The sequence below is a fragment of the Anomaloglossus baeobatrachus genome, unplaced genomic scaffold (genome assembly GCF_048569485.1).
Source record: "Anomaloglossus baeobatrachus isolate aAnoBae1 unplaced genomic scaffold, aAnoBae1.hap1 Scaffold_739, whole genome shotgun sequence".
NCBI classification, from domain to species: Eukaryota; Metazoa; Chordata; class Amphibia; order Anura; family Aromobatidae; genus Anomaloglossus; species Anomaloglossus baeobatrachus.
This window is the reverse complement of record NW_027445117.1, coordinates 94,333-111,673: the sequence shown is the minus strand read 5'-3', so window position 1 is coordinate 111,673 and position 17,341 is coordinate 94,333. Positions and strand designations below refer to the sequence as shown.

The following is a 17,341-nucleotide window of genomic DNA, read 5'->3' as shown; positions in this document are numbered from 1 at the left end:
TGGCAGTGACGGAAAGTCAGGCAACCTGTCCTGTCCGTCTTTTTGTATCGTGAATTGGAAAGACTGCAAGGGGGAGGGGAGTTGCTTGCGCCCTAAAGGAGGAGTTATTCAGATTCATTGCAGTGGGCGGCGGCTGCAAAACGCACCATTCTTCTTGTTTTTGCTCTGCAAAGCAGCCTTTTCAAGGGTTGGCTTGGGTGACAAAATGTCTTGTGTAGGCGTGGGTTTGTCTCCCTCTCGCTCTCTCTCCCTAAGATGTGTCCGGCATAGGCCAGGGTGCCACTCGAGGCCCAAACCAATTCTGGTTATCGCTTCTCGGCCTTTTGGCTAAGATCAAGTGTAGTATCTGTTCTTATCAGTTTAATATCTGATACGTCCCCTATCTGGGGACCATATATTAAATGGATTTTTAGAACAGGGAGATGGAAAAAGAGCTTGCTCTGTCCACTCCACGCATTGACCTGGTATTGCAGTACCTCCAGGAACGGTGCACCCCTTCTTAACCCAGTTTCCAAAAGCAGAACTCAATTCACCTGATTCATATTAGCCCGATTTAATGAATTGGAAGAAAGCATACGTCTTCATATGCACCTCAATTTGGCCCATTCACTTTTCACACTTCCTCCTTTTGTTTTTTATCTTTCACACTTTTGACTTTCTTTATTCATCCAAATAGCAAACTCATCACCACTCAACCTGACCAACTCGGCTATGTCCCCGTGCTGCAGTTCTCTGTCTTATCTAGATCATTTGCAATTGAATGGAATAGATCCCTTTTGGACAAAGTGGATTCACCTGCTGCTGCAGTGACCACAGGTGTGATAAGATCTAGAATTGGCATCTGGTGCGATCTCTCCGCTTCCACTCCAAAGAAAGTTACCTGTTTATTCCTATCATGCATTGGTTTTTGGGGTTTTCTTTGAGTAATGATGATCTCTTTAGTAGTCTGTTGGCGCCCTCTCCTGGAGGAATAGTTTGCTTGCTCTTGGACATTCTAAAAGAGAGGTCATGATAGACATTGAGCTTCTGAGCTCAATTGGGGACAGTCATGGGTGATGAATGTTTGCAACCTACTGCGAAGCCTCATACCGCAATATAAGGAACGTCAAATACTAAGAAAGGGCGGCCTATGAAAGAATTACTACTTTCAATAAGTACACTTAAACGGCTAATTGGGAATAGAAAAACTGTAAAAAGCCCTCTGAGAAAGCCCCCCTCTAACCTTTGATAGTAAGCTTTTCTGTAGTCTGCCTGTTGATGTATTTTCCGTTTGAACTGTGCACAACATGAAGAGACGGAACACTGGCGGCTTGTCACAATGCCCCCCGATGACATCACAATAGCGCTGCTGCCTAGAAAACAAGCTGCGCAGAAGAAGTTGTTCTTTGGGTGGGAGGGTGGGCTAGTGGAAGGAGGGGGCAATCTCTTTTTTTCCCGGGTGGTAGGGGGATGACAGGAGAAGGGAAGCGGGTGGTGAGAAAGGTACAGAGGGCAGGTTTGGGGGCTGGGAAGGAAAGGGAAAAGATTAGGGTTTGGGATGATGAAAGGGCTTTCTACGGGTAAGGATGGCAAAGGGTGGCAGTGACGGAAAGTCAGGCAACCTGTCCTGTCCGTCTTTTTGTATCGTGAATTGGAAAGACTGCAAGGGGGAGGGGAGTTGCTTGCGCCCTAAAGGAGGAGTTATTCAGATTCATTGCAGTGGGCGGCGGCTGCAAAACGCACCATTCTTCTTGTTTTTGCTCTGCAAAGCAGCCTTTTCAAGGGTTGGCTTGGGTGACAAAATGTCTTGTGTAGGCGTGGGTTTGTCTCCCTCTCGCTCTCTCTCCCTAAGATGTGTCCGGCATAGGCCAGGGTGCCACTCGAGGCCCAAACCAATTCTGGTTATCGCTTCTCGGCCTTTTGGCTAAGATCAAGTGTAGTATCTGTTCTTATCAGTTTAATATCTGATACGTCCCCTATCTGGGGACCATATATTAAATGGATTTTTAGAACAGGGAGATGGAAAAAGAGCTTGCTCTGTCCACTCCACGCATTGACCTGGTATTGCAGTACCTCCAGGAACGGTGCACCCCTTCTTAACCCAGTTTCCAAAAGCAGAACTCAATTCACCTGATTCATATTAGCCCGATTTAATGAATTGGAAGAAAGCATACGTCTTCATATGCACCTCAATTTGGCCCATTCACTTTTCACACTTCCTCCTTTTGTTTTTTATCTTTCACACTTTTGACTTTCTTTATTCATCCAAATAGCAAACTCATCACCACTCAACCTGACCAACTCGGCTATGTCCCCGTGCTGCAGTTCTCTGTCTTATCTAGATCATTTGCAATTGAATGGAATAGATCCCTTTTGGACAAAGTGGATTCACCTGCTGCTGCAGTGACCACAGGTGTGATAAGATCTAGAATTGGCATCTGGTGCGATCTCTCCGCTTCCACTCCAAAGAAAGTTACCTGTTTATTCCTATCATGCATTGGTTTTTGGGGTTTTCTTTGAGTAATGATGATCTCTTTAGTAGTCTGTTGGCGCCCTCTCCTGGAGGAATAGTTTGCTTGCTCTTGGACATTCTAAAAGAGAGGTCATGATAGACATTGAGCTTCTGAGCTCAATTGGGGACAGTCATGGGTGATGAATGTTTGCAACCTACTGCGAAGCCTCATACCGCAATATAAGGAACGTCAAATACTAAGAAAGGGCGGCCTATGAAAGAATTACTACTTTCAATAAGTACACTTAAACGGCTAATTGGGAATAGAAAAACTGTAAAAAGCCCTCTGAGAAAGCCCCCCTCTAACCTTTGATAGTAAGCTTTTCTGTAGTCTGCCTGTTGATGTATTTTCCGTTTGAACTGTGCACAACATGAAGAGACGGAACACTGGCGGCTTGTCACAATGCCCCCCGATGACATCACAATAGCGCTGCTGCCTAGAAAACAAGCTGCGCAGAAGAAGTTGTTCTTTGGGTGGGAGGGTGGGCTAGTGGAAGGAGGGGGCAATCTCTTTTTTTCCCGGGTGGTAGGGGGATGACAGGAGAAGGGAAGCGGGTGGTGAGAAAGGTACAGAGGGCAGGGTTTGGGGGCTGGGAAGGAAAGGGAAAAGATTAGGGTTTGGGGATGATGAAAGGGCTTTCTACGGGTAAGGATGGCAAAGGGTGGCAGTGACGGAAAGTCAGGCAACCTGTCCTGTCCGTCTTTTTGTATCGTGAATTGGAAAGACTGCAAGGGGGAGGGGAGTTGCTTGCGCCCTAAAGGAGGAGTTATTCAGATTCATTGCAGTGGGCGGCGGCTGCAAAACGCACCATTCTTCTTGTTTTTGCTCTGCAAAGCAGCCTTTTCAAGGGTTGGCTTGGGTGACAAAATGTCTTGTGTAGGCGTGGGTTTGTCTCCCTCTCGCTCTCTCTCCCTAAGATGTGTCCGGCATAGGCCAGGGTGCCACTCGAGGCCCAAACCAATTCTGGTTATCGCTTCTCGGCCTTTTGGCTAAGATCAAGTGTAGTATCTGTTCTTATCAGTTTAATATCTGATACGTCCCCTATCTGGGGACCATATATTAAATGGATTTTTAGAACAGGGAGATGGAAAAAGAGCTTGCTCTGTCCACTCCACGCATTGACCTGGTATTGCAGTACCTCCAGGAACGGTGCACCCCTTCTTAACCCAGTTTCCAAAAGCAGAACTCAATTCACCTGATTCATATTAGCCCGATTTAATGAATTGGAAGAAAGCATACGTCTTCATATGCACCTCAATTTGGCCCATTCACTTTTCACACTTCCTCCTTTTGTTTTTTATCTTTCACACTTTTGACTTTCTTTATTCATCCAAATAGCAAACTCATCACCACTCAACCTGACCAACTCGGCTATGTCCCCGTGCTGCAGTTCTCTGTCTTATCTAGATCATTTGCAATTGAATGGAATAGATCCCTTTTGGACAAAGTGGATTCACCTGCTGCTGCAGTGACCACAGGTGTGATAAGATCTAGAATTGGCATCTGGTGCGATCTCTCCGCTTCCACTCCAAAGAAAGTTACCTGTTTATTCCTATCATGCATTGGTTTTTGGGGTTTTCTTTGAGTAATGATGATCTCTTTAGTAGTCTGTTGGCGCCCTCTCCTGGAGGAATAGTTTGCTTGCTCTTGGACATTCTAAAAGAGAGGTCATGATAGACATTGAGCTTCTGAGCTCAATTGGGGACAGTCATGGGTGATGAATGTTTGCAACCTACTGCGAAGCCTCATACCGCAATATAAGGAACGTCAAATACTAAGAAAGGGCGGCCTATGAAAGAATTACTACTTTCAATAAGTACACTTAAACGGCTAATTGGGAATAGAAAAACTGTAAAAAGCCCTCTGAGAAAGCCCCCCTCTAACCTTTGATAGTAAGCTTTTCTGTAGTCTGCCTGTTGATGTATTTTCCGTTTGAACTGTGCACAACATGAAGAGACGGAACACTGGCGGCTTGTCACAATGCCCCCCGATGACATCACAATAGCGCTGCTGCCTAGAAAACAAGCTGCGCAGAAGAAGTTGTTCTTTGGGTGGGAGGGTGGGCTAGTGGAAGGAGGGGGCAATCTCTTTTTTTCCCGGGTGGTAGGGGGATGACAGGAGAAGGGAAGCGGGTGGTGAGAAAGGTACAGAGGGCAGGGTTTGGGGGCTGGGAAGGAAAGGGAAAAGATTAGGGTTTGGGGATGATGAAAGGGCTTTCTACGGGTAAGGATGGCAAAGGGTGGCAGTGACGGAAAGTCAGGCAACCTGTCCTGTCCGTCTTTTTGTATCGTGAATTGGAAAGACTGCAAGGGGGAGGGGAGTTGCTTGCGCCCTAAAGGAGGAGTTATTCAGATTCATTGCAGTGGGCGGCGGCTGCAAAACGCACCATTCTTCTTGTTTTTGCTCTGCAAAGCAGCCTTTTCAAGGGTTGGCTTGGGTGACAAAATGTCTTGTGTAGGCGTGGGTTTGTCTCCCTCTCGCTCTCTCTCCCTAAGATGTGTCCGGCATAGGCCAGGGTGCCACTCGAGGCCCAAACCAATTCTGGTTATCGCTTCTCGGCCTTTTGGCTAAGATCAAGTGTAGTATCTGTTCTTATCAGTTTAATATCTGATACGTCCCCTATCTGGGGACCATATATTAAATGGATTTTTAGAACAGGGAGATGGAAAAAGAGCTTGCTCTGTCCACTCCACGCATTGACCTGGTATTGCAGTACCTCCAGGAACGGTGCACCCCTTCTTAACCCAGTTTCCAAAAGCAGAACTCAATTCACCTGATTCATATTAGCCCGATTTAATGAATTGGAAGAAAGCATACGTCTTCATATGCACCTCAATTTGGCCCATTCACTTTTCACACTTCCTCCTTTTGTTTTTTATCTTTCACACTTTTGACTTTCTTTATTCATCCAAATAGCAAACTCATCACCACTCAACCTGACCAACTCGGCTATGTCCCCGTGCTGCAGTTCTCTGTCTTATCTAGATCATTTGCAATTGAATGGAATAGATCCCTTTTGGACAAAGTGGATTCACCTGCTGCTGCAGTGACCACAGGTGTGATAAGATCTAGAATTGGCATCTGGTGCGATCTCTCCGCTTCCACTCCAAAGAAAGTTACCTGTTTATTCCTATCATGCATTGGTTTTTGGGGTTTTCTTTGAGTAATGATGATCTCTTTAGTAGTCTGTTGGCGCCCTCTCCTGGAGGAATAGTTTGCTTGCTCTTGGACATTCTAAAAGAGAGGTCATGATAGACATTGAGCTTCTGAGCTCAATTGGGGACAGTCATGGGTGATGAATGTTTGCAACCTACTGCGAAGCCTCATACCGCAATATAAGGAACGTCAAATACTAAGAAAGGGCGGCCTATGAAAGAATTACTACTTTCAATAAGTACACTTAAACGGCTAATTGGGAATAGAAAAACTGTAAAAAGCCCTCTGAGAAAGCCCCCCTCTAACCTTTGATAGTAAGCTTTTCTGTAGTCTGCCTGTTGATGTATTTTCCGTTTGAACTGTGCACAACATGAAGAGACGGAACACTGGCGGCTTGTCACAATGCCCCCCGATGACATCACAATAGCGCTGCTGCCTAGAAAACAAGCTGCGCAGAAGAAGTTGTTCTTTGGGTGGGAGGGTGGGCTAGTGGAAGGAGGGGGCAATCTCTTTTTTTCCCGGGTGGTAGGGGGATGACAGGAGAAGGGAAGCGGGTGGTGAGAAAGGTACAGAGGGCAGGGTTTGGGGGCTGGGAAGGAAAGGGAAAAGATTAGGGTTTGGGGATGATGAAAGGGCTTTCTACGGGTAAGGATGGCAAAGGGTGGCAGTGACGGAAAGTCAGGCAACCTGTCCTGTCCGTCTTTTTGTATCGTGAATTGGAAAGACTGCAAGGGGGAGGGGAGTTGCTTGCGCCCTAAAGGAGGAGTTATTCAGATTCATTGCAGTGGGCGGCGGCTGCAAAACGCACCATTCTTCTTGTTTTTGCTCTGCAAAGCAGCCTTTTCAAGGGTTGGCTTGGGTGACAAAATGTCTTGTGTAGGCGTGGGTTTGTCTCCCTCTCGCTCTCTCTCCCTAAGATGTGTCCGGCATAGGCCAGGGTGCCACTCGAGGCCCAAACCAATTCTGGTTATCGCTTCTCGGCCTTTTGGCTAAGATCAAGTGTAGTATCTGTTCTTATCAGTTTAATATCTGATACGTCCCCTATCTGGGGACCATATATTAAATGGATTTTTAGAACAGGGAGATGGAAAAAGAGCTTGCTCTGTCCACTCCACGCATTGACCTGGTATTGCAGTACCTCCAGGAACGGTGCACCCCTTCTTAACCCAGTTTCCAAAAGCAGAACTCAATTCACCTGATTCATATTAGCCCGATTTAATGAATTGGAAGAAAGCATACGTCTTCATATGCACCTCAATTTGGCCCATTCACTTTTCACACTTCCTCCTTTTGTTTTTTAACTTTCACACTTTTGACTTTCTTTATTCATCCAAATAGCAAACTCATCACCACTCAACCTGACCAACTCGGCTATGTCCCCGTGCTGCAGTTCTCTGTCTTATCTAGATCATTTGCAATTGAATGGAATAGATCCCTTTTGGACAAAGTGGATTCACCTGCTGCTGCAGTGACCACAGGTGTGATAAGATCTAGAATTGGCATCTGGTGCGATCTCTCCGCTTCCACTCCAAAGAAAGTTACCTGTTTATTCCTATCATGCATTGGTTTTTGGGGTTTTCTTTGAGTAATGATGATCTCTTTAGTAGTCTGTTGGCGCCCTCTCCTGGAGGAATAGTTTGCTTGCTCTTGGACATTCTAAAAGAGAGGTCATGATAGACATTGAGCTTCTGAGCTCAATTGGGGACAGTCATGGGTGATGAATGTTTGCAACCTACTGCGAAGCCTCATACCGCAATATAAGGAACGTCAAATACTAAGAAAGGGCGGCCTATGAAAGAATTACTACTTTCAATAAGTACACTTAAACGGCTAATTGGGAATAGAAAAACTGTAAAAAGCCCTCTGAGAAAGCCCCCCTCTAACCTTTGATAGTAAGCTTTTCTGTAGTCTGCCTGTTGATGTATTTTCCGTTTGAACTGTGCACAACATGAAGAGACGGAACACTGGCGGCTTGTCACAATGCCCCCCGATGACATCACAATAGCGCTGCTGCCTAGAAAACAAGCTGCGCAGAAGAAGTTGTTCTTTGGGTGGGAGGGTGGGCTAGTGGAAGGAGGGGGCAATCTCTTTTTTTCCCGGGTGGTAGGGGGATGACAGGAGAAGGGAAGCGGGTGGTGAGAAAGGTACAGAGGGCAGGGTTTGGGGGCTGGGAAGGAAAGGGAAAAGATTAGGGTTTGGGGATGATGAAAGGGCTTTCTACGGGTAAGGATGGCAAAGGGTGGCAGTGACGGAAAGTCAGGCAACCTGTCCTGTCCGTCTTTTTGTATCGTGAATTGGAAAGACTGCAAGGGGGAGGGGAGTTGCTTGCGCCCTAAAGGAGGAGTTATTCAGATTCATTGCAGTGGGCGGCGGCTGCAAAACGCACCATTCTTCTTGTTTTTGCTCTGCAAAGCAGCCTTTTCAAGGGTTGGCTTGGGTGACAAAATGTCTTGTGTAGGCGTGGGTTTGTCTCCCTCTCGCTCTCTCTCCCTAAGATGTGTCCGGCATAGGCCAGGGTGCCACTCGAGGCCCAAACCAATTCTGGTTATCGCTTCTCGGCCTTTTGGCTAAGATCAAGTGTAGTATCTGTTCTTATCAGTTTAATATCTGATACGTCCCCTATCTGGGGACCATATATTAAATGGATTTTTAGAACAGGGAGATGGAAAAAGAGCTTGCTCTGTCCACTCCACGCATTGACCTGGTATTGCAGTACCTCCAGGAACGGTGCACCCCTTCTTAACCCAGTTTCCAAAAGCAGAACTCAATTCACCTGATTCATATTAGCCCGATTTAATGAATTGGAAGAAAGCATACGTCTTCATATGCACCTCAATTTGGCCCATTCACTTTTCACACTTCCTCCTTTTGTTTTTTATCTTTCACACTTTTGACTTTCTTTATTCATCCAAATAGCAAACTCATCACCACTCAACCTGACCAACTCGGCTATGTCCCCGTGCTGCAGTTCTCTGTCTTATCTAGATCATTTGCAATTGAATGGAATAGATCCCTTTTGGACAAAGTGGATTCACCTGCTGCTGCAGTGACCACAGGTGTGATAAGATCTAGAATTGGCATCTGGTGCGATCTCTCCGCTTCCACTCCAAAGAAAGTTACCTGTTTATTCCTATCATGCATTGGTTTTTGGGGTTTTCTTTGAGTAATGATGATCTCTTTAGTAGTCTGTTGGCGCCCTCTCCTGGAGGAATAGTTTGCTTGCTCTTGGACATTCTAAAAGAGAGGTCATGATAGACATTGAGCTTCTGAGCTCAATTGGGGACAGTCATGGGTGATGAATGTTTGCAACCTACTGCGAAGCCTCATACCGCAATATAAGGAACGTCAAATACTAAGAAAGGGCGGCCTATGAAAGAATTACTACTTTCAATAAGTACACTTAAACGGCTAATTGGGAATAGAAAAACTGTAAAAAGCCCTCTGAGAAAGCCCCCCTCTAACCTTTGATAGTAAGCTTTTCTGTAGTCTGCCTGTTGATGTATTTTCCGTTTGAACTGTGCACAACATGAAGAGACGGAACACTGGCGGCTTGTCACAATGCCCCCCGATGACATCACAATAGCGCTGCTGCCTAGAAAACAAGCTGCGCAGAAGAAGTTGTTCTTTGGGTGGGAGGGTGGGCTAGTGGAAGGAGGGGGCAATCTCTTTTTTTCCCGGGTGGTAGGGGGATGACAGGAGAAGGGAAGCGGGTGGTGAGAAAGGTACAGAGGGCAGGGTTTGGGGGCTGGGAAGGAAAGGGAAAAGATTAGGGTTTGGGGATGATGAAAGGGCTTTCTACGGGTAAGGATGGCAAAGGGTGGCAGTGACGGAAAGTCAGGCAACCTGTCCTGTCCGTCTTTTTGTATCGTGAATTGGAAAGACTGCAAGGGGGAGGGGAGTTGCTTGCGCCCTAAAGGAGGAGTTATTCAGATTCATTGCAGTGGGCGGCGGCTGCAAAACGCACCATTCTTCTTGTTTTTGCTCTGCAAAGCAGCCTTTTCAAGGGTTGGCTTGGGTGACAAAATGTCTTGTGTAGGCGTGGGTTTGTCTCCCTCTCGCTCTCTCTCCCTAAGATGTGTCCGGCATAGGCCAGGGTGCCACTCGAGGCCCAAACCAATTCTGGTTATCGCTTCTCGGCCTTTTGGCTAAGATCAAGTGTAGTATCTGTTCTTATCAGTTTAATATCTGATACGTCCCCTATCTGGGGACCATATATTAAATGGATTTTTAGAACAGGGAGATGGAAAAAGAGCTTGCTCTGTCCACTCCACGCATTGACCTGGTATTGCAGTACCTCCAGGAACGGTGCACCCCTTCTTAACCCAGTTTCCAAAAGCAGAACTCAATTCACCTGATTCATATTAGCCCGATTTAATGAATTGGAAGAAAGCATACGTCTTCATATGCACCTCAATTTGGCCCATTCACTTTTCACACTTCCTCCTTTTGTTTTTTATCTTTCACACTTTTGACTTTCTTTATTCATCCAAATAGCAAACTCATCACCACTCAACCTGACCAACTCGGCTATGTCCCCGTGCTGCAGTTCTCTGTCTTATCTAGATCATTTGCAATTGAATGGAATAGATCCCTTTTGGACAAAGTGGATTCACCTGCTGCTGCAGTGACCACAGGTGTGATAAGATCTAGAATTGGCATCTGGTGCGATCTCTCCGCTTCCACTCCAAAGAAAGTTACCTGTTTATTCCTATCATGCATTGGTTTTTGGGGTTTTCTTTGAGTAATGATGATCTCTTTAGTAGTCTGTTGGCGCCCTCTCCTGGAGGAATAGTTTGCTTGCTCTTGGACATTCTAAAAGAGAGGTCATGATAGACATTGAGCTTCTGAGCTCAATTGGGGACAGTCATGGGTGATGAATGTTTGCAACCTACTGCGAAGCCTCATACCGCAATATAAGGAACGTCAAATACTAAGAAAGGGCGGCCTATGAAAGAATTACTACTTTCAATAAGTACACTTAAACGGCTAATTGGGAATAGAAAAACTGTAAAAAGCCCTCTGAGAAAGCCCCCCTCTAACCTTTGATAGTAAGCTTTTCTGTAGTCTGCCTGTTGATGTATTTTCCGTTTGAACTGTGCACAACATGAAGAGACGGAACACTGGCGGCTTGTCACAATGCCCCCCGATGACATCACAATAGCGCTGCTGCCTAGAAAACAAGCTGCGCAGAAGAAGTTGTTCTTTGGGTGGGAGGGTGGGCTAGTGGAAGGAGGGGGCAATCTCTTTTTTTCCCGGGTGGTAGGGGGATGACAGGAGAAGGGAAGCGGGTGGTGAGAAAGGTACAGAGGGCAGGGTTTGGGGGCTGGGAAGGAAAGGGAAAAGATTAGGGTTTGGGGATGATGAAAGGGCTTTCTACGGGTAAGGATGGCAAAGGGTGGCAGTGACGGAAAGTCAGGCAACCTGTCCTGTCCGTCTTTTTGTATCGTGAATTGGAAAGACTGCAAGGGGGAGGGGAGTTGCTTGCGCCCTAAAGGAGGAGTTATTCAGATTCATTGCAGTGGGCGGCGGCTGCAAAACGCACCATTCTTCTTGTTTTTGCTCTGCAAAGCAGCCTTTTCAAGGGTTGGCTTGGGTGACAAAATGTCTTGTGTAGGCGTGGGTTTGTCTCCCTCTCGCTCTCTCTCCCTAAGATGTGTCCGGCATAGGCCAGGGTGCCACTCGAGGCCCAAACCAATTCTGGTTATCGCTTCTCGGCCTTTTGGCTAAGATCAAGTGTAGTATCTGTTCTTATCAGTTTAATATTTGATACGTCCCCTATCTGGGGACCATATATTAAATGGATTTTTAGAACAGGGAGATGGAAAAAGAGCTTGCTCTGTCCACTCCACGCATTGACCTGGTATTGCAGTACCTCCAGGAACGGTGCACCCCTTCTTAACCCAGTTTCCAAAAGCAGAACTCAATTCACCTGATTCATATTAGCCCGATTTAATGAATTGGAAGAAAGCATACGTCTTCATATGCACCTCAATTTGGCCCATTCACTTTTCACACTTCCTCCTTTTGTTTTTTATCTTTCACACTTTTGACTTTCTTTATTCATCCAAATAGCAAACTCATCACCACTCAACCTGACCAACTCGGCTATGTCCCCGTGCTGCAGTTCTCTGTCTTATCTAGATCATTTGCAATTGAATGGAATAGATCCCTTTTGGACAAAGTGGATTCACCTGCTGCTGCAGTGACCACAGGTGTGATAAGATCTAGAATTGGCATCTGGTGCGATCTCTCCGCTTCCACTCCAAAGAAAGTTACCTGTTTATTCCTATCATGCATTGGTTTTTGGGGTTTTCTTTGAGTAATGATGATCTCTTTAGTAGTCTGTTGGCGCCCTCTCCTGGAGGAATAGTTTGCTTGCTCTTGGACATTCTAAAAGAGAGGTCATGATAGACATTGAGCTTCTGAGCTCAATTGGGGACAGTCATGGGTGATGAATGTTTGCAACCTACTGCGAAGCCTCATACCGCAATATAAGGAACGTCAAATACTAAGAAAGGGCGGCCTATGAAAGAATTACTACTTTCAATAAGTACACTTAAACGGCTAATTGGGAATAGAAAAACTGTAAAAAGCCCTCTGAGAAAGCCCCCCTCTAACCTTTGATAGTAAGCTTTTCTGTAGTCTGCCTGTTGATGTATTTTCCGTTTGAACTGTGCACAACATGAAGAGACGGAACACTGGCGGCTTGTCACAATGCCCCCCGATGACATCACAATAGCGCTGCTGCCTAGAAAACAAGCTGCGCAGAAGAAGTTGTTCTTTGGGTGGGAGGGTGGGCTAGTGGAAGGAGGGGGCAATCTCTTTTTTTCCCGGGTGGTAGGGGGATGACAGGAGAAGGGAAGCGGGTGGTGAGAAAGGTACAGAGGGCAGGGTTTGGGGGCTGGGAAGGAAAGGGAAAAGATTAGGGTTTGGGGATGATGAAAGGGCTTTCTACGGGTAAGGATGGCAAAGGGTGGCAGTGACGGAAAGTCAGGCAACCTGTCCTGTCCGTCTTTTTGTATCGTGAATTGGAAAGACTGCAAGGGGGAGGGGAGTTGCTTGCGCCCTAAAGGAGGAGTTATTCAGATTCATTGCAGTGGGCGGCGGCTGCAAAACGCACCATTCTTCTTGTTTTTGCTCTGCAAAGCAGCCTTTTCAAGGGTTGGCTTGGGTGACAAAATGTCTTGTGTAGGCGTGGGTTTGTCTCCCTCTCGCTCTCTCTCCCTAAGATGTGTCCGGCATAGGCCAGGGTGCCACTCGAGGCCCAAACCAATTCTGGTTATCGCTTCTCGGCCTTTTGGCTAAGATCAAGTGTAGTATCTGTTCTTATCAGTTTAATATCTGATACGTCCCCTATCTGGGGACCATATATTAAATGGATTTTTAGAACAGGGAGATGGAAAAAGAGCTTGCTCTGTCCACTCCACGCATTGACCTGGTATTGCAGTACCTCCAGGAACGGTGCACCCCTTCTTAACCCAGTTTCCAAAAGCAGAACTCAATTCACCTGATTCATATTAGCCCGATTTAATGAATTGGAAGAAAGCATACGTCTTCATATGCACCTCAATTTGGCCCATTCACTTTTCACACTTCCTCCTTTTGTTTTTTATCTTTCACACTTTTGACTTTCTTTATTCATCCAAATAGCAAACTCATCACCACTCAACCTGACCAACTCGGCTATGTCCCCGTGCTGCAGTTCTCTGTCTTATCTAGATCATTTGCAATTGAATGGAATAGATCCCTTTTGGACAAAGTGGATTCACCTGCTGCTGCAGTGACCACAGGTGTGATAAGATCTAGAATTGGCATCTGGTGCGATCTCTCCGCTTCCACTCCAAAGAAAGTTACCTGTTTATTCCTATCATGCATTGGTTTTTGGGGTTTTCTTTGAGTAATGATGATCTCTTTAGTAGTCTGTTGGCGCCCTCTCCTGGAGGAATAGTTTGCTTGCTCTTGGACATTCTAAAAGAGAGGTCATGATAGACATTGAGCTTCTGAGCTCAATTGGGGACAGTCATGGGTGATGAATGTTTGCAACCTACTGCGAAGCCTCATACCGCAATATAAGGAACGTCAAATACTAAGAAAGGGCGGCCTATGAAAGAATTACTACTTTCAATAAGTACACTTAAACGGCTAATTGGGAATAGAAAAACTGTAAAAAGCCCTCTGAGAAAGCCCCCCTCTAACCTTTGATAGTAAGCTTTTCTGTAGTCTGCCTGTTGATGTATTTTCCGTTTGAACTGTGCACAACATGAAGAGACGGAACACTGGCGGCTTGTCACAATGCCCCCCGATGACATCACAATAGCGCTGCTGCCTAGAAAACAAGCTGCGCAGAAGAAGTTGTTCTTTGGGTGGGAGGGTGGGCTAGTGGAAGGAGGGGGCAATCTCTTTTTTTCCCGGGTGGTAGGGGGATGACAGGAGAAGGGAAGCGGGTGGTGAGAAAGGTACAGAGGGCAGGGTTTGGGGGCTGGGAAGGAAAGGGAAAAGATTAGGGTTTGGGGATGATGAAAGGGCTTTCTACGGGTAAGGATGGCAAAGGGTGGCAGTGACGGAAAGTCAGGCAACCTGTCCTGTCCGTCTTTTTGTATCGTGAATTGGAAAGACTGCAAGGGGGAGGGGAGTTGCTTGCGCCCTAAAGGAGGAGTTATTCAGATTCATTGCAGTGGGCGGCGGCTGCAAAACGCACCATTCTTCTTGTTTTTGCTCTGCAAAGCAGCCTTTTCAAGGGTTGGCTTGGGTGACAAAATGTCTTGTGTAGGCGTGGGTTTGTCTCCCTCTCGCTCTCTCTCCCTAAGATGTGTCCGGCATAGGCCAGGGTGCCACTCGAGGCCCAAACCAATTCTGGTTATCGCTTCTCGGCCTTTTGGCTAAGATCAAGTGTAGTATCTGTTCTTATCAGTTTAATATCTGATACGTCCCCTATCTGGGGACCATATATTAAATGGATTTTTAGAACAGGGAGATGGAAAAAGAGCTTGCTCTGTCCACTCCACGCATTGACCTGGTATTGCAGTACCTCCAGGAACGGTGCACCCCTTCTTAACCCAGTTTCCAAAAGCAGAACTCAATTCACCTGATTCATATTAGCCCGATTTAATGAATTGGAAGAAAGCATACGTCTTCATATGCACCTCAATTTGGCCCATTCACTTTTCACACTTCCTCCTTTTGTTTTTTATCTTTCACACTTTTGACTTTCTTTATTCATCCAAATAGCAAACTCATCACCACTCAACCTGACCAACTCGGCTATGTCCCCGTGCTGCAGTTCTCTGTCTTATCTAGATCATTTGCAATTGAATGGAATAGATCCCTTTTGGACAAAGTGGATTCACCTGCTGCTGCAGTGACCACAGGTGTGATAAGATCTAGAATTGGCATCTGGTGCGATCTCTCCGCTTCCACTCCAAAGAAAGTTACCTGTTTATTCCTATCATGCATTGGTTTTTGGGGTTTTCTTTGAGTAATGATGATCTCTTTAGTAGTCTGTTGGCGCCCTCTCCTGGAGGAATAGTTTGCTTGCTCTTGGACATTCTAAAAGAGAGGTCATGATAGACATTGAGCTTCTGAGCTCAATTGGGGACAGTCATGGGTGATGAATGTTTGCAACCTACTGCGAAGCCTCATACCGCAATATAAGGAACGTCAAATACTAAGAAAGGGCGGCCTATGAAAGAATTACTACTTTCAATAAGTACACTTAAACGGCTAATTGGGAATAGAAAAACTGTAAAAAGCCCTCTGAGAAAGCCCCCCTCTAACCTTTGATAGTAAGCTTTTCTGTAGTCTGCCTGTTGATGTATTTTCCGTTTGAACTGTGCACAACATGAAGAGACGGAACACTGGCGGCTTGTCACAATGCCCCCCGATGACATCACAATAGCGCTGCTGCCTAGAAAACAAGCTGCGCAGAAGAAGTTGTTCTTTGGGTGGGAGGGTGGGCTAGTGGAAGGAGGGGGCAATCTCTTTTTTTCCCGGGTGGTAGGGGGATGACAGGAGAAGGGAAGCGGGTGGTGAGAAAGGTACAGAGGGCAGGGTTTGGGGGCTGGGAAGGAAAGGGAAAAGATTAGGGTTTGGGGATGATGAAAGGGCTTTCTACGGGTAAGGATGGCAAAGGGTGGCAGTGACGGAAAGTCAGGCAACCTGTCCTGTCCGTCTTTTTGTATCGTGAATTGGAAAGACTGCAAGGGGGAGGGGAGTTGCTTGCGCCCTAAAGGAGGAGTTATTCAGATTCATTGCAGTGGGCGGCGGCTGCAAAACGCACCATTCTTCTTGTTTTTGCTCTGCAAAGCAGCCTTTTCAAGGGTTGGCTTGGGTGACAAAATGTCTTGTGTAGGCGTGGGTTTGTCTCCCTCTCGCTCTCTCTCCCTAAGATGTGTCCGGCATAGGCCAGGGTGCCACTCGAGGCCCAAACCAATTCTGGTTATCGCTTCTCGGCCTTTTGGCTAAGATCAAGTGTAGTGTTGTTCGAAGAGGTGGTTTAAGCTCCAGGCCACCTTAGTACAATGATACAATGCACACTGGAAGGTTGCGCTTGCTAGTACTCTGGGTGAATAGTATATTCATCTAGTGGAAAACATGGCCCTACCAGGATCGAGGCTATTAGACTGAGTAAGGGTGGGGGGCTATGGTACAACGTGCCCCAGGACTGACGACCCTGGAGTGAGTCTGAGCTTGCTGGCTTGGGACCCCGGCAAGCCTTGGGCTCTGTAGCACACCGTACCTTGCCTTTTCATACTTTTTGAGCATATTACCCTATCCCGGCCTTCTGGCTAGGAAGGGAAATTTTTATAATCCCGGTCGGAGGTCTGGTCAGCTTTGGGCTGAGAAACTAACACCCGGTTGGAGGTCCGGGTCAGCTTCGGCTGAGAAACCAACACCCGGTTGGAGGTCTGGGTCAGCTTCGGCTGAGAAACCAACACCCGGTTGGAGGTCCGGTTAGCCTTGGGCTGAGAAACCAACACCGGTTGACGGTCCGGGCAGTTTCGGCTGCGAAACCAACAACTAGTAGCTCTCTACTCCACTTGGGTAAGATGCCTGGGTGGACGCTGGGAGCAACGACAAGGCTCAACCGGGCTTCGGCTTGGGGGAGCACCGAAGATCCCTGACCCTTGCTGTGGCCTTCTGGCTCGGAGGGACGGGGTTGATTTTTGGGGACCCTCTCCTCACGGTGGGGTCCACACGAATCCTAGCCTTTGCACTGTTTTTGGTGTGACTTCGGTCATGCATTTTTTGTGGTGCTTTGGAAAGCTTCATTAAATCAAAAAATCTGTTCTTATCAGTTTAATATCTGATACGTCCCCTATCTGGGGACCATATATTAAATGGATTTTTAGAACAGGGAGATGGAAAAAGAGCTTGCTCTGTCCACTCCACGCATTGACCTGGTATTGCAGTACCTCCAGGAACGGTGCACCCCTTCTTAACCCAGTTTCCAAAAGCAGAACTCAATTCACCTGATTCATATTAGCCCGATTTAATGAATTGGAAGAAAGCATACGTCTTCATATGCACCTCAATTTGGCCCATTCATTTTTCACACTTCCTCCTTTTGTTTTTTATCTTTCACACTTTTGACTTTCTTTATTCATCCAAATAGCAAACTCATCACCACTCAACCTGACCAACTCGGCTATGTCCCCGTGCTGCAGTTCTCTGTCTTATCTAGATCATTTGCAATT

The 17,341-nt window shown here is 46.6% G+C and overlaps 11 non-coding genes across 11 annotated transcripts; all 11 read left to right on the top strand.

The window, feature by feature from the left end:
* The first annotated feature begins 307 nt into the window (after window positions 1-307).
* LOC142287592 (U2 spliceosomal RNA) lies at window positions 308-498 on the top strand. Its single transcript, XR_012748547.1, has one exon. It is a non-coding gene; the product is annotated as a U2 spliceosomal RNA (small nuclear RNA).
* Window positions 499-1,883: 1,385 nt separating this feature from the next.
* LOC142287591 (U2 spliceosomal RNA) lies at window positions 1,884-2,074 on the top strand. The gene has a single exon (XR_012748546.1). It is a non-coding gene; the product is annotated as a U2 spliceosomal RNA (small nuclear RNA).
* A 1,387-nt stretch (window positions 2,075-3,461) lies between these two features.
* LOC142287590 (U2 spliceosomal RNA) lies at window positions 3,462-3,652 on the top strand. Its single transcript, XR_012748545.1, has one exon. It is a non-coding gene; the product is annotated as a U2 spliceosomal RNA (small nuclear RNA).
* Window positions 3,653-5,039: 1,387 nt separating this feature from the next.
* On the top strand, window positions 5,040-5,230 carry LOC142287588 (U2 spliceosomal RNA). The gene has a single exon (XR_012748543.1). It is a non-coding gene; the product is annotated as a U2 spliceosomal RNA (small nuclear RNA).
* Window positions 5,231-6,617: 1,387 nt separating this feature from the next.
* On the top strand, window positions 6,618-6,808 carry LOC142287587 (U2 spliceosomal RNA). Its single transcript, XR_012748542.1, has one exon. It is a non-coding gene; the product is annotated as a U2 spliceosomal RNA (small nuclear RNA).
* A 1,387-nt stretch (window positions 6,809-8,195) lies between these two features.
* LOC142287586 (U2 spliceosomal RNA) lies at window positions 8,196-8,386 on the top strand. Its single transcript, XR_012748541.1, has one exon. It is a non-coding gene; the product is annotated as a U2 spliceosomal RNA (small nuclear RNA).
* A 1,387-nt stretch (window positions 8,387-9,773) lies between these two features.
* On the top strand, window positions 9,774-9,964 carry LOC142287585 (U2 spliceosomal RNA). The gene has a single exon (XR_012748540.1). It is a non-coding gene; the product is annotated as a U2 spliceosomal RNA (small nuclear RNA).
* Window positions 9,965-11,351: 1,387 nt separating this feature from the next.
* Window positions 11,352-11,542, top strand: LOC142287595 (U2 spliceosomal RNA). Its single transcript, XR_012748550.1, has one exon. It is a non-coding gene; the product is annotated as a U2 spliceosomal RNA (small nuclear RNA).
* Window positions 11,543-12,929: 1,387 nt separating this feature from the next.
* LOC142287584 (U2 spliceosomal RNA) lies at window positions 12,930-13,120 on the top strand. Its single transcript, XR_012748539.1, has one exon. It is a non-coding gene; the product is annotated as a U2 spliceosomal RNA (small nuclear RNA).
* A 1,387-nt stretch (window positions 13,121-14,507) lies between these two features.
* LOC142287657 (U2 spliceosomal RNA) lies at window positions 14,508-14,698 on the top strand. Its single transcript, XR_012748602.1, has one exon. It is a non-coding gene; the product is annotated as a U2 spliceosomal RNA (small nuclear RNA).
* A 2,189-nt stretch (window positions 14,699-16,887) lies between these two features.
* Window positions 16,888-17,081, top strand: LOC142287599 (U2 spliceosomal RNA). Its single transcript, XR_012748553.1, has one exon. It is a non-coding gene; the product is annotated as a U2 spliceosomal RNA (small nuclear RNA).
* The last annotated feature ends 260 nt before the right edge of the window (window positions 17,082-17,341 follow it).